Raw genomic sequence first — 6,662 nt, 5'->3', positions numbered from 1 at the left:
CTTTGGGCATGTAGCTAGAAGGGACTGGTCCTTGGAGAAGGACATCATGCTTGGAAGGGTGGAGGGACAACGCAAGAGAGGAAGACTCCATATGAGATGGGTTGATGCAGTAACTGAGCAATGAGAATAGGTTTGTCAGAATCGGTGAGACTGGCTCAGGACAGGGCAGGCTTCAGAACTGTTGTCCATAGGGTCACTGTGAATTGCAGGCAACTCAATCAATGCAGACATCAGAATCAGAAGAAGACTCGTCAACAACTTGTGTTATGCAGAGACACAGCCTTGTTTGCTAAAAGCAAAGAAGGCTTGAGACCTTTACTGCAGAAAAGTGAAGATTATAGATTTCAATATGGAGTATATCTCAACATCAAGAAGCAAAAACAACAAACAAACAAAAACAAATGAACAAAAAACACACCACAGGGCTAATCGTGATAGACGGAGAGAAGGCTGAAGTTGCTTGGATTCACAGTCCACAATGTTGGTACCAGTACTCAAGGAATTCAAAGACATAATTCATTGGGTAAATAGGCTGTCAAAGATCTCTTCAGGATTTTAAGGAACAATGATGTCAGTGTAAAGACTGAAATGCATCTGATTCAGCCATGGTCTTTCAATTCCTTATTACGCCTTTGAAAGTTGGGAAATGAAGAGGTATGGTACAATAAATGATGCTTTGAGTTGTGGTGTTGGAGAAGATAAGTATAGAGTATTCTGTGACTGCCAACAGAACAAGCAATTATGTCTTGGGGAAGGTGAACAAGGGTCCACCTTGGAATCATAAATGGTAAAACTTCATCTCACATATTTTGAGCATGTCGTTAAGAATGTCTGGTCCTTGGAAAAGAGCATCATGCTGTGTAAATTGGATGGTCAGCAAAAGAGGAAGATCCTCAGAGAGATGAACTGACACAGTGGCTGTAACAATGTGTGAACTACATCAGAGATGACACAGAATCGGGTAAGGTAATGATCCATTGTTCAGATAGTCACTAAGTGTCTACTATAATAGAGTTGAGGATACCTAACAGCAACAACAACCAAAATATACAATCTCATTGCCTTAGAGCACATTTATTTCTCTTGGATTTGGGGGGCTGTAAACCTCAAAAGAGTTGTTTGTGGGGGTTTTTTATTTGTCTCCACAGAATTGCTGTTGATGGTTTTGAACCATGAGATAATTTCTGCCATCTTTTAACAACATAACTCTCAATAGAAGGGTCGTATTCAATCTCTATGTTGAGAACGGCTGACTCTGAGAAGAATGGGAATCCCAGAACATTTGATTGTGCTAATGCGGAACCTATACTTGGACCAAGAGGCAGTCGTCCGAACAGAGCAGGGAGACAATGGATGCTTCAAATCAAGAAAGGGGTCCGTCAGGGATGTATTTTGTCTCCATACCTTTTCAATCCGTATGCAGAACAGATCATCTGAGACGAGGAGGAAGGTGGCATCAGGATTGGTGGATGAATCATCAACAACCTGTGTTATGCAGATGACACAACCCTGCTTGCTGAAACTGAGGGGGACCTGAAACACTTGTTACAAAAAGTCAAGGACTGCAGTCTTCAATATGGATTGAAGCTCAATATCAAGAAAACAAAGATTCTCACCACAGCATCAGTATGGATGGTGAAGAGATTGACATAGTTAACAGTTTTTGTTTACTTGGTTCCACAGTCAACACTCTTGGTAACAGCAGCCAAGAAATCAGGAGATGAATTGCATTGTGAAAGTCAGCTGTGAGGGACCTCTCAAGAGTACTGATGTGCAACAGTGTCAGGCTGGAGACTAAGGTGCGCCTGATACAGGCTATGGTCTTTGTAATTACGTGCTATGCATCTGAGAGTTGGACAGTGATAGAAATAGAATTGATGCCTTTGAGTTGTGGTGCTGGAGTAGAGTGTTGAATATACCATGGACTGCTAGGAGAACAAACAGGTTTGTCCTGGAGAGGATGATGCCAGAATGTTCCCTGGAGTCAAGGATTCTGAAGCTTCATCTAACATACTTTGGGCGTATTGCAAGGAGGGACTGGTCCTTGGAAAGGGGCATCACATTTGGGAGAGTGGAGGGGCAGCGCAGGAGAGGAAGACCCTCAATGAGATGGATCGATTCTGTGAGTGGAGTTGTGGGAATGAATGTGTTTGAGACAGAAAGCTTGGCACAGGATAGAATGGCATTTAGGGCTCTTGTACATAGGGTTGCTATGAGTCACACATGACTTGATGGCACATAACAACAACAACGTTGAGAAAATAATTTGATAATCTAAACTTTTACATAATTAACCTACATAAACAGATAATATAACCTTGTTTGAAAAAAGTTAACATAATTTGTACTTACAGAAAAAAAGATCAAAGACAATAACTTTCAATATGGATTACATCTCAATGTCAAGAATACTCAAAATGTTTTTGCCAAACACTCCTCTCATGATAGAAAAAAAATTGAAGTTACCAACTATCTAGTTTTATTTGATTCCACAATCAACACCAATCAATCAAGCATCAATCAAGAAATCACAAAATGTGTTGCAATGGGCATATATGTTGCCAAGGAACTTTTCAACGTCCCAAAGGGCAAGAATGTTAGTTTGAAGTCTAACCTACAGCTTTCAAGACATGCTATGTATGTTATTGTTGTTGTTGTCATTGTGCACTTTAAAGTTGGAACCCACCCATATCTGATCCTCCAGAGGGTTTCCAAAGGAAATTAATTGCATGGGCGGAGATTTCCCACCTTTCTCCTGAGAAGCAGCTGGTGGTCTCAAACCACATGCCTTTGGGATTATAGCATAGCTTCTTACCACTAGGCCACTAGAGCTTCCTAAATTATGTATACTTGATTCATGCTTATGTCAAAGTTAGATAATCATCTGGGGGAGGGAAGATGTCTTTGAATTTTGATGTTGACAAAGAGTATTGAAAATACTAAAGAAAACCAAAAGAAAAAAAAATAAATAATGTTGTGGGCGAGGTGCAGCCAAGTTATTACAAGAGACTCTGGTGGTGAAACCTCATTCCAAATAGTTTGGTTATGTTTTCAGGAGATACTAGCCACTGGAAAAAGACATCATGCTGAGAAAAGTAACAGGCCAACCAATGAGAGGAAGACCATCAATAAGATCATCACTGACTTTAACAATGGGCTTGAATATTGCAGAGATTATCAGGATTACCGCAGGTTTCACATCTCTGTTACTAGGTTTGCTATGGGTTGTAACTGAATGGAAGACACCTAACAAGAACTAAATGCAATAAAAGCTTGTTTTACTAGCTTCCTTTTGATTACCTGTTTTCTTTCTTCACCCCTCCCCCATGACCAATTCCCAATTAATATCTTGTAAGTAGTCTAATCAACTCTCTAAAATCAAGCTTATATGAACAAAAAATCCTCCACTAAATACATAAGCTTTCAATTATGTAAAAAAGAGGAACTCTTTTTCTCTATTCACTTTCATTTCTATTTCTTCATACAACTCTTAGAGATGACATACATAAAAGTTTACTCTTCTTTATTTTATCATTTTGGCTTTCTCTTATTATTATTTCTGAAAAAAAAAACCAACATAGAATTTTCCTAACCCAGAAATCTTCCATTTAAAAACATTTAATTACTTTGTCTGAATATTGTATAATTAAGTTCTAATCAATGAAATATCACACATAATTCCAAAGATATTTCACTCCATATCAGTTACTCTGAGGAGTAAAAGACTGCAGATATCCAACGTAGTCTAAATAGACTATTTTAGTGAACTTGATTTAACCAGGACAAAGATAGGATGAAGTCAACTCGTATATGATGAGGCAATAAAATAGCACAATACTGAAAGATTCAATCAGACCTAGCCATGATTTTAGCAGAGGCAAAGACCACCCAACATTTCCTGATTGGCATCAGGTACAACTTATCACAGTGACAGGTGATACTAAAAGGAAAATACCATTACTGAGAAACATACACAATGCTGAGTTTAAAAGTAAAAATAATAAGGAAAATCTTATAGGACTGCTTCTGGGGCTTTGGCTAGATGGGTATTGGTGATCAGGCATTAATCATGACCACATGGCTTTGAGTAACAGTCACCTGGATCACATATTTTAACTTAAAGTAGATGATATTTGGATATTTTTAATGATAACAGAATTGTACTACATGGAATCCTCTAGACTATGATTCCCAAAGCACTTCATTGTACTCATGCAGAAACTAGATCTAGACCAAGAACCCAGAAGCTGTTGTCCAAACTGAACAAAGGGAGACTGATGGTGGTCTACTAGGAAGAAGCTGTGATACAATTAGAAAGATAGGTGGTTCAAGGGAGAGGGATAGGCAATCTCTTCTTATGGGATTAATTGCATATGAAAACCCCCAGATGGTTAGCTATGGGTAGGTTCTGACTCTATGGTATACAAAACCATATATAATTATTATCCTTTTCCATACCTATTAAATCTGTATACTGAGAAAATCATCAAACCATTCAAGAAGCTGGACTTTAGGAAGAATGTGGCATCAAGTTTGGAGGAAGACTTATACAAGACCAAAGTTATTCAGATGACATAACCTTGTTTGCAGAAGGTGTTTAGAACTTGAAACTTGCTGCTGAAGATAAAGGATTTCAGCCTTCAACACAGAGTGCATCTCAACATCAAGAAAATATAAGTCCTCACAACTGGTGCGGTATCAGTATTTTGACAGATGGAGAAAAGCTTTCACATTTTTAATTATTTCATCTTACTTGGATTCATGATCAACATCCTCGGCACCAGCAATCAAGAAATCAGAGGACAAGTTGCATTTGGAAAATCTATTAGCAAGGACCTCTCCAAGATACTAAAGAGCAAAGATGTCAGCTTAAAGACCAAAATATACCTAATATGAGCTGTAGTCTTTTTAAACACTTATATACACCTCTATGTTAGATGATAACTAAGAATTACAGAAGAAGAATTGATAGCTTTGTGTTGTGGTGTTGGAGAAGAGTACTGAATATCAAATGGGCTGCCAGAGGATAAAATAAATGTCACAGAGAAAATGCAAGCAAGATGCTCTTTAGAGGCAAAGGTGGTGAAAGGTTATATCACATATGGTATGTCACATATCAAGTGTGTTGTTAAGAAGGGGCAGTCTTGGGAAGGTACATCATTCTCACAAAGGTGTAGGGTCAGCTAAAAAAGGGAAGACTTCCAACAAAATGGACACAGTGACTGTAACAATGAGCTCAAGTATGGTACAAATGAAAAGGATGGCATCGTTTAGGGCAGAGTTATGATTTCTTTTTCATAGGTTCATTAAGTATCATAATTGACTTTACAGCATCTAAAACAACAATGCCAACTATTCATAGAATTACAACTATGCATATAATGACAAACTGCTCTTTCTTAGCCTAGAATTAACATGTCCATTCACCAGTTCTTCTCCTTAGGGTAAACTAACCCTACCAACTTGACCTGGATTTACTAGGCATAACCAAACGGTAAGTATAAATAACTCGAATAGTGTTTGAACTGTGCAAGACTTGAAATGGAGTTAGGACTCCCACAATAGACCTCAATTATCCACAAAATGAATTGTAGAATTTAAATACATAGTCAGACCAAGGAAACAATACATGATTTAAAATTAGAAAATGTATGAGTCAAAATTGTATTTTTTTTTCTCCATAGCTATTCAATTTGCACAAAGTGCAAAACATTTGAGAAACTGGAATCTATGAATAAGAATGCTGCATCAGGACTAAAGGGAGACTCATCACTGAACTGTGTAATGCATATGACACAACCTTACTTGCTGAAACCAAGGAGGACTTAAAATGCTTGTTGCAGAAAATCAAAGACTACAGATTTCTGTTGGATTACATCTCAACAACAATAAAACAAAAATTCTCACCTTTGGGCCTATCATGAACATCATGATAGATGGAGAAAAGATTGAAATTGCCAATGAATTAAACTTAGTTCGAGCCACCGTCAAAACAGTTGGTACTAGCTATCAGGAGATGTTTTGCACTGGGATAGAATGGAGTCAAGGACCTCTCTAAATTACTGAGAAGCAATGATCATCAATGAATGCATGTATTGTTCAGGTTATTTTCTTTTCAATAGCTTGTCATTTGTCTGAGAGCTGGAAAATGAAAACGATGAAAAAAGAAGAATCAATTACTTTGAGTTGTCATATTGATGAAGAATACCATTGAATCCAATAGACTGGCAAAAAGCCAAAAGGTATGTCTTAGAGAAAGTTCAGCTAAATGCTCTTTAGAGGAAATAGTGACAAAGTTCCTTCTCACATACTTTGTGCATGTAATTAGGGAAGACTATTCCTCGGAGAAAGCCATCAAGCTTTAAAACGTGGCGGGTCAGCAGAACAGAAGACTCCTGACAAGATGGATTTACACAGTGACTTTGTCAATGGTCTCACTCACTTATTTCTGAGACAATGAGAATGGCATCGAATAGAACTGGGCTCGGATTTGTTGTCAGAGGCTCTATAAGTCTTAGTAGACTCGATAGCATCTAACAACAACTAAACAGTCAGATCAGATTCGCTAGGATATTGCTTGCATTTTCCTCAACATTATAATGAACCACTGCTCCTACTGTGTGAATATTTTCCCACTAGAATCATTCATATTATACCATATA

This window comes from Elephantulus edwardii, unplaced genomic scaffold (genome assembly GCF_000299155.1).
Source record: "Elephantulus edwardii isolate Elephantulus edwardi_28Jun2011 unplaced genomic scaffold, EleEdw1.0 scaffold00159, whole genome shotgun sequence".
Taxonomy (NCBI): domain Eukaryota; kingdom Metazoa; phylum Chordata; class Mammalia; order Macroscelidea; family Macroscelididae; genus Elephantulus; species Elephantulus edwardii.
Note: the sequence above shows the minus strand (reverse complement) of the source record.